General features: G+C 45.0%; 1 protein-coding gene across 7 annotated transcripts in view; it reads right to left on the reverse strand.

The window, feature by feature from the left end:
* ATG7 (autophagy related 7) overlaps positions 1–15610 on the reverse strand; it is a 237546-nt gene extending 221936 nt beyond the window's left edge. For 6 of the 7 annotated variants that reach the window (XM_027093765.1, XM_027093768.1, XM_027093763.1 and 3 more), the window contains exon 1: positions 15507–15610. The gene's annotated coding sequence lies outside the window, so the exon portion shown is untranslated. The remainder of the gene's footprint in view (positions 1–15506) is intronic. The other variant, XM_027093764.1, reaches the window with a different exon arrangement.
* Positions 15611–15718: the final 108 nt, after the last annotated feature.

Raw genomic sequence — 15718 nt, forward strand, 5'->3', positions numbered from 1 at the left:
TAAACACACTAAAAACCAAGAAAGAGGAGCCAAGTGTGGGTCAGAGCAGGGCGAAAGGCTCTGCGAAGCCGCTGGGCACACGGCTGTCCTTAAACCCTCTGCTGCCTCAGTATGGATTTGTGGCATCACGCACCAGACAATGCCCGACTGAGTGTTTTCAAACTCTCACCACCTTGAGGGATTATTAAAAAATGAAGATGCGGGACTTCCCTGGTGGCGCAGTGGTTAAGAATCCGCCTGCCAACACAGGGGATATGGGTTCAAGCCCTGGTCTGGGAAGATCCCACATACCACGGAGCAACTAAGCCCATGTGCCGCAACTACTGAGCCTGCACTCTAGGGCTGCGAGCCACAACTACTGAGCCCGTGAGCCACAACTACTGAGCCCATGAGCCACAACTACTGAAGCCCATGTGCCTAGAACCCGTGTTCCGCAACAAGAGAAGCCACCGCAATGAGAAGGCCATGCACCGCAACGAAGAGTAGCCCCCGCTCACTGCAACTAGAGAAAGCCCATGTGCAACAATGAAGACCCAACACAGCCAAAAATAAATAAATAAAATAAATTAATTAAAAAAAAAATGATGTCTGGGCTCCACCTGCTGGGGGGCGGGGGAGAAAGGACAGTGAGGGTGGCCGGGACTAGGGCCCCAGGGTGATTCTGATTCGAGTTTGACGCTGTCTTCAAGCCTTCAGGCCACTGTCACTCTTACTTTTGGAGTCTCCACCTCTAAATCATTTCAAACATATTTAAATGAACCCTTGTCCCATATTAAATAATTTCTGGCTTTTGTTCGAAAGGATCTTTATAATTTTGCACTCTCAAAATGTTCATCTTTTTGGGTCACTCCTGGGTTCATAGGCCCCAGAAAAGTTTGTGAATCCTACGTACTGTGGCTTCAGAGCCCAGTGGAGAAACAGACCCTCATGCAGATGGCCCAGGGCCCACACTTTGAGGAACGCCCATCTAGAACACCCTAACAACCTCCTGCTTGGTTTAGCGGGCCTCCATTGCTGCTTTCTCCTCTCTTCCTCCACAACACAGCTAGCATTTTCCTTCTACTGTTGGTTTTTGAAAGTTCCCATGCTCAGCCCTCTCCTTAATCTATAAACTTTCCCCAAAGCAAAATTATTCATTTTCCACATCCATTTCCATCTATATGCCAATGAATCTCAGGACTGTATTTCTAGTGCTAACCTCCAACCATATATTTAAGTGTCTTCCAAAGCCAGGATGTGAATTTCTCACAGATATCTCGAGTTTGACAAATCCAAAACTGAACGTACCTTTCACTAAAATTCGGCCCATGTTCCTATATGTCCTAGTTTACTAGATAGTACCACCATACAGCCACGAAGAACCCTCAAAGTCATCTTCAATTTTTTTCTCTCTCACATCCAATAAATCACTAAATGCTAGAGGCTCAACTGTAAACAGTCCTCTGGCACTGAGATGAAGGTGGCAGCTATTGAGTATTGGCCAGGAGCAGGCACTGCAGCAGGGGTGTGCGCCTGAATTTTCTCCTCCCCGAAGCCCTAAGAGGAGACAGCTCCAATTTCACAGAAGAAGAAACTGAGGTTCAGAGAGATAAGAATCAACAGAGCAGCAGGCAGTGGTACAAAGGGATCTCATCTGAAATCCTCCGTGGGACGGGTCATCAGGCCCCTACACACTTCAATCATTCACAACTTAGGCTTAAAAGTCAACAGTAACTCATCATCATTTTGATGACCTGCTAAGGTCACCAAGATGGAATTTTACCAGTGCCAGTGACAAAAGAGAAAATTCTATTCCATTTTTCTATTCAGCAGCTAGGAAAAAGTGACTCAGGAGTACCACAGAAAAGAATGGACGGGCATGCCAAGAAAGAAATTTGCATAAGAGGCATATCCTTCACTTTCTGACATGTTTGGTCTTTGAGAAATTCCAAACAGAACCCAAGAGCCTATTTCACAAGAGGATGTGGTTGGTGTCCAGCTGCTAAAGTGTTGTCTGACTGGTTAAGGCAACAGAAAGTTCTTAAGCAACAGCAGCAACAAGTGATTAGGAATCTGCTGGAAACATCTAAATAGGATACTCAATATAAAGGTATCACTTAGGAACCTATACACCTATGTCACATTGCCATCTTCCTTAAATTAGAAGGGAAGACTTAAGAAGTAATGATCAGAAAGGAATTCTGGTGGAAGAGGAAGTGAGTCTCAGGTGCAAAGTCATCCATGTGTAACTAACCTAGATCCAAACATTACCTGTGTCCTGAAAAGTAAGGCTTTCACATATAACCCTGAACAGTGCAGATGAAACCTGAGGCCTCTGCTTAGCTTAGAAAACTAAAAGATTATTTCTATCACACTTCAACGTTGTATTCAGGATGTGAAACCCAAGTGTTACACAAGACAGGACTGTGTCACTTCTCATGAAAGAGGAAAGGCTCTGAGGATTTGAAATTGTAATGAACAAGAACCGCAGCAGTAGAAGAAACCCAGCAGTAACCAAAATATCCAGTTAGGATTTAACTGAAATAGTAGGTGGATGTAAAGCAATACAAACCTTCTGGGGCTGCGTCTACCACCCAAACTTATAAATTCCAGGCTTTTATGGAAATAAAACTAAGTCACGCTCGGCAACTTAAACAAGCAAGAGCTCAAAAAACAAAAAAAACCCGCCACTGTATGTTACTTATCAGAAGTTCCTGTCAAAATGGACCCAACCCTTGTGTTAGTGCTGTTCTTTACCATCAAATCCCTACAGGAAATGTGTAACAGTGGTTGCCTCCCAGGAAAGAAGCTCTGGGGTCACAGACCGGGGTTTGGAGAGCCTTATTTTCATTGTATAACCCTTTTGCCTTTTGAATTTTATACTGTCTATGTGAAATAATAATACAGAAATAAGTAAAATAATGAAAAAAAAAAAAAGCCCTAACCCAATGGCAAGAAGAGAGGGAATGACAGATGTAAGATGACCAGCTCAACCACTTTGGTTTCAAGAAATAACACCTGGGAAACCCTGATGCAAGAACCTTGTCTTACTCATCTGTGTTCAGCACTTAGCACAGTGCCTAGAATAGATTAGTTCAGTAAATGTTGACATGAAATAGCTTTCTTCTCCCAAAAAGGGCCAAAGAATGGATGCTACGGTGAGACAAGATTTCAGCAGAGTTTGAAAACTACTAATGGCCTGTCCAAATAGGAAGTAGACTGACCAAAGAGATGATGAATCTTCCATCAGTGGACGTGTTCAAGCACATATTAGGCAATCATTTGCCACGTAACACTGCAGAGAGGATTACGGTATCAGGCAGTCATATGAGAACAGTGGTTGGCAAGCTTTTTCTGAAAAGGGCCAACTAGTAAATATTTTAGGCATTGTAGGCCAAAACAGTTTGTCATATTTTCTTCTTTCTTTCACTCTTAAAAAAAGTAAAAAAGACATTCTTAGCTCATGGACTGCACAAAAAAAGGCCTTGGGCAGGGCCATATTTGCCGACCTTGGACTAGAAGATCTTTGAAGCTGCTGTTTTTTTGATTCTTGGAAGGTGTCAATAATGTATTTTGTTTCTAGGGAGACTGACCTCTTTGGCAGAATCTTTTCAGAGGGCAGTAGAGATCTGCAAGGGCTGCTGAGGGTGAAGCAGATTGTAAGACCGGATTCCGAGGCCACGTCTGCCATCTACGACACAAATCCGTCTTGATGGACCGGCGAATGTGGTCTCCACAGAACTCTCACACAGATGTGAGCATCCCGAAGCCAAGACGAAGCTCATTTGGCATTTCCCGGAGCTCATCACGTGCGAAAGCGCGCAGCCGCAGCACTCCACCTCCGAGGCAGGCGCATGACCGCACCCCTGGCGGTTTCCTTCACACTTTCTCCTGGACCCCTGCTACTGCCTCCCAACTTCTCTAGTGCCGCCCTGGGGGACCTGCCCCTCCTCACCTCTGACCTGATACACAGAAACATCGAGCTGCTTTGTGCTCCGCTAACTCACCTGCTGCCTTGCCTCTGCAACCCTGTCTGAAACGCGCCCCCGGCCCCCGTGACTGCCTGGCGCTCTCCAAATCCCAGCACAGAGGTGACCTGCTCTAGAAAGCCTTCCCAGAGCTGCCGCTCACTCTTTACTCCTGTCCTGCGCCTCCCGTCAATCACAGTTAACCACCTCCACCCCCCGGCCACCTGGACAGTGAGTATCGTTCAACTCTGCGTACCTGCCTGCCTCCATCAACCGGACTGTAAATCCCATAAACACAGACCCTGGTTCACATTCCTCTCGACATATCCTAGTCCCTTTCAGAGTGGCTCTGAAATGTTACTAAGATGAATTCTGGAAAATTTTTATGGGTACCTTCCCCAAGAGAAACAAGAGAAAGAAAGAACACAGGCTTCTGTGATTGGGAGGACAAACTCCAGGCTTATTACCATGTAAGATGGAGATTGGAGTAAAAACGTCATGAAGAACATATGGAGATATGCCATGTGACAGAAAGGGTCTCTAAACCTATGACTTTTTCAGGATTAAGATCTTAGATGACAGGAAATATGCACAGACAAATCAATTTTTAAAATTAATTTTTACTGGAGTATGGTTGCTTTACAATGTTGTGTTAGCCTCCACTGCACAACAAAATGAATCAGCCATACACATACAGATATCCCTACCCTTTTGGACTTCCCTCCCATTTAGGTAGAGTTCCCAGTGCTATACAGTATGTTCCCATCAGTTGTCTATTTTATACATAGTATCAATAATGTATATATGTCAATCCCAGTCTCCCAATTCCTCCCTCCCCACCCCTTTCCCCCTTGGTATCCATACATTTGTCCTCTACATCTACGTCTCTATTTCTGCTTTGCAAATAAGATAATCTATATCATTTTTCTGGATTCCGCACAGATGTGTTATTATACGATATTTGCTTTTCTCTTTCTGACTTACTTCACTCTGTATGACACTCTCTAGGTTCATCCACGTCTCTGCAAATGACCCAATTTGATTCCTTTTTATGGCTGAGTAATATTCCATTGTATTATGTACCACATCTTTATCCACTCATCTGTCAATGGACATTTACGTTGCTTCCACAACCTGGCTATTGTAAACAATGCTGTTACGAACATTGGGGTGCACGTGGTTTTTTGAATTATGGTTTTCTCTGAGTATATGCCCAGTAGTGGTATTGTTGGGTCATATGGTAGTTCTATTTTTAGTTTTTCAAGGAACCTCCATACAGTTTTCCATAGTGGTTGTATCAATTTACATTCACACCAACATTGTATGAGGGTTCCCTTTTCTCCACACCCTCTCCAGCATTTTTTGTTTGTAGATTTTTTGATGATGGCCATTCTGACCAGTGTGAGGTGATACCTCATTGTAGTTTTGACTTGCATTTCTCTATTAGTGATGCTGAGCATCTTTTCATGTGTTTGTTGGCCATCTGTATGTCTTCTTTGGAGAAATGTCTATTTAGGACTTCTGCCCATATTTTGATTAGGTTGTTTGTTTTTTTTGATATTGAGCTGCATGAGCTGCTTGTATATTTTGGAGATTAATCCTTTGTCTGTTGCTTCGTTTGCAAATATTTTCTCCCATTCTGAGGATTGTCTTTTCATCTTGTTTATGGCTTCCTTTGCTGTGCAAAAGCTTTGAAGTTTCATTAGGTCCCGTTTGTTTATTTTTGTTTTAATTTTCATTACTCTAGGAGGTGAGTCAAAAAAGATGTTGCTGTGATTTACGACAAAGAGTGTTCTGCCTATGTTTTCCTCTAAGAGTTTTACAGTGTCTGGTCTTAACATTTAGGTCTTTAATCCATTTTTAGTTTATTTTTGTGTATGCGCTTAGGAAGTATTCTAATTTCATTCTTTTACATGTAGCTGTCCAGTTTTCCCAGCACCACTTATTAAAGAGGCTGTCTTTTCTCCATTGTATATTTTTGCCTCCTCTGTCATAGATTAGGTGACCATAGGTGCGTGGGTTTACCTCTGGGCTTTCTATCCTGTTCCATTGATCTATATTTCTGTTTTTGTGCCAGTACCATACTGTCTTGATTACTGTAGCTTTGTAGTATAAAGTCAGGGACTCTGATTCCTCCAGCTCCGTTTTTCTTTCTCAAGATTGCTTTGGCTATTTGAGGTCTTTTGTGTTTCCATACAAATTGTAAATTTTTTTGTTCTAGTTCCATACAAATCAATTTAAATGAAACTTTACTTAACCAAATATAAAAGTAGTAAAGAAGGGAATTCCCTGGCAGTCCAGTGGTTAAGGCTCCATGCTTCCACTGCAGGGGGCACAGGTTCAATCCCTGGTTGGGAACTAAGATCCTGCATGCCTTGCAGTGCGGCCAAAACTAAAACTCAAAATAAATAAAAGTAGTAAAGAATAAGTCTCCCTGAAAGGTTTCCCATGGTTATGTAAGTTAAAAGCTACACTCACAGTCTCAAAGTATCTCTTCACACACTCACACACACACACACACACACAATTATTAACTACAAAAAAGAAAAAGTGACTCTAAAGTGACAAAATGTGGCAGACACCATCTTAATGAAAGGGGATCAAAATTAACACTAGCAGTGATGGGACCAACAGACACTGTGTGCTATCCAATAGACGGCAATGAAAAGAACACGGCATCTATGGTATTCGGCTGAAAACAGTGGACCTGGCTCTAGTCAGGAGGAAACACAAGATAAACCCAAACTGAAAAACATTCTACAAAATGACTGGGACTGGCTTATAAACTTCAAAAGTGTCAAGGTCTTAAAAGTCAGGGGAAGACTAAGGAACTGTCCCTGGGATTAGAAAGACTTGACAACTGGGGGCAATTCGTGATCCTGCTTTGACTCTCTGCTATGAAAGATGTTACCAGGATAAAATTGGAATGCAGTCCCCGGGAGAAGGGTATATGGAAGGTCTTTGACTTATTCTTGTAAGGTTTCTGTAAGTTTGAAAATGTAATAAAATAAAATATGAAGAGGCACCTGCACAGACACAGCTTATTCTATATTCAACAGGCAAAACCAATCAATGTGATACAAGTTAGAAGAGTAATGACAGGGTGGCGTGGGGCTATTGACTGGGAAGGGGCATGAGGAAGCCTCCAGGGGAGCTGGAAATATTCTATATACCTCAAGCTGGGCAGTGGTTACAAACCATGTGCATATATAAAAATCCATGAGCTACATTATTTATGATGAGTGTACTTTACTATATGTATGCTATACCTGAACAAAAAAACCCAGAAGATCCCATATTCAAGCTATACCAATCCCACAAAGAACCTTCCTTTCTCATTCAACAGTTAACAGATGACCTATTTAAATCTAGCTTTGTGGAAAAGCAATTCATTGCTCTAAATAAGGAGTGGAAATGAAATACCATTTCCATAAATTTTCTGGCACTTTGTTATTAAAGATGCTGAAGATGAAAGTATTTTGGTTTTGCTGCTTATAAAATTAATTGGAGCATAAGTGCTTCCTAGAGTGAGTCTGCCCAACCGTATTCCCTCTGCGGGCACCTATAGGATTGGACACAGCAAATATCAAGCCAGTATAGGACTTTAGGAAAGGAAGTAAAATTGGTAGAAAATAAGCAACAATCATACAGATTAAAAAACAAACAAACCTGCCTTTAGGGACACTAGACCCCTGGTGGGGAGAAGAGGGAAACAGACCAGCCGACTATCCAAAACTTCTCTCACTATAATTTTTCCCGTGTGCATTCTTGGGGTTTTGTTTGCTTGCTTTGGGAGGGCAGAGGAGCTTCGAACCGTTCAGAGAAAAGATGCTAAAAGCTAAGGTAGCTGGGAGCCTGGTCTTCAGTCAGATAAACCCACCTTTGAGCTCCGACTCCACTTCTCCCTGGCTAAGCAGCCTTGGGCAGGTAACTTCATCCCCTGTGCCTCCATTTCCTCTTCTGTAAGATGAGGATAATCATACCGAACCCACGAGGTTGTTGGGAGGGCTAAAGGAGAAAGTGTGTGACACACCCGTCCCGGTGCCTGGCTTAGTCAACAGTCAACACACGGCAGCTGCTCTTAGTCTCTGTCACCTCGCCCTCCCTCACCCCCCCATCAGCCAACAGTGCCTGAGAACGTGGTCGCCCTTCCCCACGCTCATCGCGAAAACTTCCTCTGCCTCAAGCAGGCCTCATAGAAGTCTTCCCTCCCTCACAGGAGCCCTGCAGACACAGCAGAGGTTTAATTAAAACCTGCAGGATGACCTCCTGCTATAGGTCATCCAGGGGAAGTCCAGAGGAGCAAGTGCTAAGGCGTCAGGAGCACTCTGTGTTCAACTTCTCTGAGGCTGCATGGGGCCATTCACTTAGCAGAAGGGCCAGAATAACCACGATTTGGCCCTCAAGTACCATCTTTGGGCCAAAATGGAGCACGCAGAGCAGACTTCTGTTCTCATTTTCCCAGCTGCGGGGCTGCGAGCTCTGGCAGTCATTAAAATAAGCACCAAACCACATGACCAAGTCCCACTGACAAACAGAATATGTTCGTAGCTGCTGATGGGTAAAAAGGCGGTGGACATCGCCAGGAGTGGGGAGAGGGCTCCTCTGGCATGCAGAGCCAATGCCCGTTTTGTAGGGCAATGATGTTTTTGCAACTTCAGGAGTTTTGGAAATAATTTGCAAGGCTGCTAAAGAAGGAGGTTTAAAAAGCCTTCCCTTCCAAAAGGAGGGGGGGAAAGTTCCAAACGTAGAAGAAAAAGTATGCTTTACCAGAAGATGAAAACCCAGGACTCCTACAGGGGAACCAGCTGGGTACAGAAGCCTCAATTCTTTTTAAAAACTTCATTAGAGTCAAGATGCCCCTGAGCCAAACTGATGCCTCTGCAAGACACCAAGTCACCCCAAATGGCTTTTGTGGGGCCTGTGCTATTAGGTGGTAACAACTGATATGAGCAGGCAGGATAACTGCTCTTATGGACTGGTTGTCTCCCTCACCCCCGTGGGCCACCTCTGCCCCAACAGGATCCACGTTATTTGCTTCTTCAGGAGGTCAACCAGGGAACTGGCAATCGCCTCCACAGGCTCAAACTGTAACCTTCATTCTCAATAGTTACTTCTGGGAGTTGTTCTTCTTTTGTTTTATTTTGTTTTCCCTCTGCTATAGTAACTTCAACCTTCACATACAATCTGCTGTCTCGTTCAGGCTCAGTTTTTGAGCATGGATACCCTGGATACCAGTATTGTGGGCTGTGGCAAGCCTATGAGAGAGTGAGAGTAAAAGCTGAGAAAAACATGGGCAAGAGGAGAGAGGAGATCAGACAAGGAAGATGGAGAACACTGTGCCCACTTTTGAGTCCTCTGTGTTACGTTCACCAACCAACAGTGTCACCTTGGTCCCTTCTGTACATGAGGGACAGCCACCTGGATTCACCTGAATCGCTAAGGAGCCCTTAGGTCAACCCACAACTAAAATCCATGATGGTTTCCTAAAAGCTGGCTGAAGTATGAAGGCTTGCTTCTGAGTAACAGTCTTTATTTCATTTCTGGTGATCTTTAAGGAGTCCTGGAAAATGAGAGGTGCTAAAAAACTGGGCCAAGCAAACACTTGATTTCAGATTTTCAAAATATTTGATTTCCAAAGATGAGAACATAGATGGATGCTACAACCCACTGGACAGAGAATCTGTTCCCAGGAAAGCTGTCATATAGTCCATTCTGGTTCACATCGCATCTTTGTACAATAAGAAAATTACACACCTTCCTCAAGACATTTTACCTCCTCTTCTGAGAAAACTGTTGTTTAATATATTGATTAAGTTAGCTCAAGATATCTTTACCCTTGCCTGCCAGAAAACTGTCAGTACAAAATACACCCATGACGCCTATGATCTAAATGGAACCCTCTTGGGAAGAGATATGGGAACATATGTATATGTATAACTGATTCACTTTGTTATAAAGCAGAAACTAACACACCACTGTAAAGCAATTATACTCCAATAAAAAAGAAAAGAAAAAAAAAGATCTGGCCTCTTAGATCTGGCCTCTTGTGCAGTGTACCTGCACAACTGTATGCAGCAACCCAGAGTGTTCACAAAAGACCACTATGGTTTCTCCAAGAACAAGTCACAACAGAGTTACTGCATTTCTGCCTTGATTATGGAAGAACCATAGACAAAGGAGACAAACTATGTGGACCTCAGCAAGGTCTCTGACAAGTCTTCTTCAGATAGCCTAGTAGACAAGATGAAGATGTAGAATTGGACACTGACATAATTAGAAGGATTTAAAACTGGTAAAAATAATCTTATTCAAACGGTGTTGCTTAAGTAATGAACTGATGTTAATAAGAAAGGAGCTAACAGGGATGTCTTTGGCTCAGTCTCGGGGCCTATAGCCAATTTATTTTTATTTTACTTATCTACGTGAATGAATATTCATCAATATTTACCAAGTATTTTATGCGTGCTGAACCTTGTTACAGCAGGGAAGCTGACACATAAACAAATACATTCAGTAAGATATTCTTATAACCACATATAACCAGTGACTTGGATAACGATACAGGTTTGCTTATCAATTCTACATATGACATGAAGCAAGAAGGAACAGGCACTATAACAGATAACATAATTCAGAATAAAAGATTCTGACCACCTGGAATGACAGGTCTATTTACCAAGATTAAAATTTTCACAGAGGGAAATCTAGGGTCTTAAATCTCAGTCCAAAAAAACAACTGGACAACAATGTAGTCTGATACGCTGGAGTTGGTATGGTAGACAGAAGGGTGTAGCTTCATGAGCCAGAGAGACCTGGGTTCAAAGCCCACCTCTACTACTTCAAGCCACACAACCTTGGGCAAGTCATTTTCCTTCTCTGAGCCTGTTTTCTCATCTGTAAGATAGGACACCACCTGTGGTGCAGAATTATTGACAGGATTCAACTAGAAAATGCAGGTATCTGGCACACAGGAGGCACTCAAAAGGAAAAGTAATATCATCAACAAAGCACATGCCAAAAACACTGGGGTTTCCATTTCATTATTACTTCAGTAAACATTTATATGACCTACTAGTCCCTATGCTGTATCTCAGGACTCAATGGCAAAAAGCCATGATCCCCGCCTTTAAGGAGCTAACGGTTTTGAGGGTAAGACAGACCAGGAATGACAACAGAGCAAAGCTGCGGGTAACACGAGCACAGTTAAGTGTGGTGAAAGCATTTCAGCAGGGCCCTGTGGGAGGAGGAGGAAACCCTCGAGCCCAGATTTCGAAAAGAACTGGCAGTGGATCCTCAACAGGGACACCACTTGACATGTTGGGTGGGACAATCCTTTTTCATTTGCTGCTAGCCCCACACATTGCAGAATGTCTAGCACCCCTGGTACCCTCTTAAATGCAGTAATGCCCCGTGGTCATGTCACAAAATACAACAGCTCCACACACTTCCAAATGTCCTTTGGATGGTTGGGAGAGGGGAGTGGTCGGCAGCACCAGCCCAAGCCAGTCCCACTGGATGAGGAAGCCTACAGTGGGGAGTAGGGACACTCCAGGCAAAAGGAGGAAGCTGCCTCAGTTCCACGTCTCCAATTCTAGAAACACCCCCATGGCCTCTGCACAAGCTTAGAATGTTCTTGTCCATCCACATGCCCAGCGTCTACTTAATGCCTCTTCTCCCATCAAATCTGAGCTCAACCATCAGTAGAGGGAAGCCTTCCCTGACTCTCTCGTCTCCTGCTTAGGTCAGTTCTCCTGTACTCTACCCACAAAGAGCACCATTACCTCCCGCTTCACATCACATGTGCAGTTATTTTATATATACTGATGAATGTCAGTCCTCCCTACTAGGAGAAAAGCTCTTTGAGAAAGGAAGTGTGTCAGTTTCTCATTGTCCTCCATCCGTCACTGTTTTCCCAGCACCTGACTCATTACTAGCACCTCACAGGTGCCCAAAATATACCTGCTGGTGACTGAGTCTATGAACAAAGGAAATAGCATGATATGTTTCAGAAAACACAAAGAGTTCTGTATGGCGAGAAGAAAAGGTTCGTGTAGCAGAGTAGCCAGAAACCACACCAGAAAAGCAGGTGAATGCCAAATCATGAAAGGTCTTCCATGAAAAGCTACTGATTTGTATTTTAGCCAAGGTCTGTATTTTAGAAAGGGCACTCCAGCACCAGTTAGGGCCAGACTGCTGAGGCAGGGCAACCAGCTCAGAGGCTGGGCAGGAATACAGGCAGGAAGTGAGAAGGGCCTAAGGCAGTGGGAGAGGAAATGGAAGCGAAAACATGTCAGGAGATATCAAGGGAGGAAACCTGTAGAACTCTGATGACTGCCCAGGCTGGGAAGGAGGAAGGGAGGGATGGGATGAGAGGAAAAAGTCCAAGATGACTCCCAGGGTTCATAATGTTTACTCACTGGAATGAATAAATGCAGAAAGTGAATGAGGGAGCGTAAAGAATGGAGAGAGAACCACAGGTTTGGAGAGAAGATGATGAGCTTAGTTTCGGACTCGCTGAGTTTTAGGGCTGGCATTCAGGAGAGATCTGGACTCAAGGTCCAGAGCAGTGGTCACTGGCACAGAAATGAGAGCTCACACTGTGCTTGAGAAGAGCAATGAGTAGAAGGCAGGGCCTTGAAGAAAACTAGCATTTAAAGGACAAAAGGAGGAAAAGAGCCCACAATGGAAACTGAGGGGAAACGGCCAGAGAGAGAGTTCAAAGCAGGAGTGGATTTTATAAGTGAAGGAGTATCGGCAACGTCAGACGTGCTGAGAACGCAAAAAATAAGGAAGGAAAAGAGTTCAGGGGTTCTGGCAACACCAAGGCCTGATGACTTTGAGGACAGCAGTTTTGGGGGAGGGGTGACGCAGAAGTAGAATTTCAGTGAATGATGACTTCAGGAAGTAGAGGTGGCACCTTGTCCAAGAAAAGTGGGTGGGAAAAAGAGGTGTGACAGGGTACAGCAGAGATTAATGGGAGGGTGTTTTGATTTTTTTGAAAATTAGAGTAAACAGGATATTTAAATTAGAGGGATAAGTTAAACAGGAAAGAAATGGGACAAATGATGGAACCAAGTCCTGAGGAAAAGGAGGAGACAGGATCTCAGCATATGCAAAGGAAGTAACCTTAGAATAAACACCATTTTTTCACAGAATTAGAATAAAAGGCAAAGCAATAGGGTCAGCTGGAGAAAAGTTTGTAACGACTGAAGTTGAGGAGGCTTGACTGATGGCTGCAACTTAGTGAAGTCAAAGGCAAGGTAGGAAGCCGGGAGAGGAATGAAGACGTGAGAGACAAGGAGGGACGTGTGGGCAGTGCTGAGAGCCCGGCTGGCTCTCAGATAGTGTGACAGTGTCAAGAGCGTGAGGCGTCTACAATGAAGCCCAGAAGAGTCACACGGGGCCTTGGGTTATGGAAAGAAGAGTACAGTCCTGCTCTGCATGGCCAGACTCCTGGAGAAAAGAGGACCTGCTTTCTAGGCCACACACTCACAAAGAGACCGACACACAGGAACAAGTTCAAAGGACGGTAACCAGAAAGCAGAAGGTGTGAAAATCCCAGAGGTGATCATTCTGCGGCTGGACTGAGACCAGGTGGACACCCAGCCTAACGAGACCATGGAGATGCACGTTGTCTGCCTGGCAACAAAGCAGCACCTATTCACTCTCCCTTGAACACACCGTGGGGCTTTACTTACCCTAGAGAAAGCCAGGAGGATCTGGAGATAGACAGCAGGAAGGCATTAGTGAATCTTACTTCCATGGGTAAAAGTGGAGGACAGAGGCCACTCTGACTTCCAAATAAAATCTCTGAGGTCAGGGATAACCAATCAGGGACCACTGATCAAAAAACTTATTACTTATTTCCACAAAGAGGATTCATTCCCCACTCCACCCCCAATATCCTGACTCCTGACTCTCGAGGTATCATCCAATCAGTTACCAGTCCCGCAAATCCCACTTCCTTGGTCTCTCAAATCCACCCACCCCTCTCCATCCCCATAGCCGCTGCCTTGGTTCTGGCCTCCCTCCTCTGTCACCTGGACCATGGCAAAAGTGCCGGACTGGTCTCCCTGTGGGTCCTTCCCCACCCAGTGTAATCAGCACATCACTGCCTGGGTAATTTGAAACAGATGAGACCATGTCACACCCCTGTGTAAAATTCCACAGGACTCCACTCTTCACAGCCACATTTTCAAATAAAGCTTCTTAACATGGCAATAGTAACTGCTACAGCTTATTGTGTACTATCTACTAGTGCCACGTGAGTAACACATCATCTCACTTGCTTCTCACAGCAACCCTAGGAGGTAGGTTAATGTTTGCCCTTATTTTGTTTTTTATTTTTTGTTGCTGTTGTTTCGTTTTGGGGTTTTGTTTTGTTGTGTTTTGTTTTTTGCAACACCACACGGCTTGTGAGATCTGTTTCCTGACCAGGGATTGAACCCGGGCCACGGCAGTGAAAGCTCATAATCCTAACCGCTACGCCACCAGGAAACTCCCTGCTTGTCCTTTTTATAGTTGAGGAAACTGAAGCTAAGAAAGGAAGTGACTTGCCCAAGGTCACGAAACTAGCTCAGTGGCAAAGCCAGAAATGGCATACAAGTATTACAGCTTCCAAAGCCTGTGTTCCTCACATGCTATCGCCCACAAGATCCTTCATGATCTGGCTTTCCAGAATCACCTCTTTTACAGCTGGACACTCCAACTTGGGTGAACTACTTGCAGGTCATTCATTGTATAGGCTTCTGTTTATGCCACTCCCAATGTCTGCGATATGGTCCCAGCTCCCAGCTCTCTTCACCTGACTAAACCTGCTCATCCTGTAGGACTTGGATAAAGCAACATCTCCTCACAGAAGCCTACTGATGCCTCGGCCTTACAAGCACCCTAAGTCCTCCTCCAGCAAAATTCCACAATAGCTTCATTCTATAGTGCTGCTGTTCTATCTCCTTGACTTAAAAAAAAAAAAAAAATTAACTCCTTGAAGACAGGGATGTGTACCTTGCTTACTTTGGTATTCCCAGCTTGCAGAGCAGAGCCAGGCAAACAGCAGAAGCTCAATTAGTGTTTACGCTTATTCTCTATTATGAGAAGCTGGCTGGGGACAGAAAAAGAACCCTGTGGTTGAATGAGAGCCCTGTATTCAACTCCTTAAAAGCTTTCAAAATCATGTCACATAAGCAGAGAGGAGTTGGCCAGAAAAGACGCGCCAGTCACACAGCAAAACCGGCAAAGCCAGGAGGAGAGCCCAGGCGGCCTGTCTCCCGCGTTCCAACACTGGAGATTCGGAGCACTTGCTGCCAGGGGACAGGCGGAATTCGTTCATCAGCAGGAGCTTCTTAGTCAGAAGACCCGCGCTGAACCAGTCTGAGGGGACGTGACCGGAGACAGAAGCCGAGAGCCGGAGTCAGTGACTCCCTCGAGGAGGTAGGACCAGGATCCTCAGACCCGCCATGACCCTCGCCCTCACCGCCGAGCTCGCGCCTTCTACCCAGGGCTCCAAAACCGACCGCGCAGGACCCCACTCCTCCCTCACCAACGCGGCTCACTTACCGCCACCCAACTTCCGGCAACCACGGCGCTGTCCGCCGCGCGCGCCCCGATGACGCAATGTGGCCCCGCCCCCTCCAGCCGGGGTGGGGGGGTGGTGTGGGGGAAGTGCGCACATGCGCGCCCGGAGCCACTAGCCAGCAGGGTAAAGGAGCCCCTAGCACCCAGCTGAGTGGGAGGAACTTGAGCCGTGGGGAAGGCGGGGCCTCAGGAGG

The sequence above is a fragment of the Aethalodelphis obliquidens genome, unplaced genomic scaffold (assembly GCF_003676395.1).
Source record: "Aethalodelphis obliquidens isolate GAN/ISIS:26980383/991018 unplaced genomic scaffold, ASM367639v1 scaffold86, whole genome shotgun sequence".
NCBI classification, from domain to species: domain Eukaryota; kingdom Metazoa; phylum Chordata; class Mammalia; order Artiodactyla; family Delphinidae; genus Aethalodelphis; species Aethalodelphis obliquidens.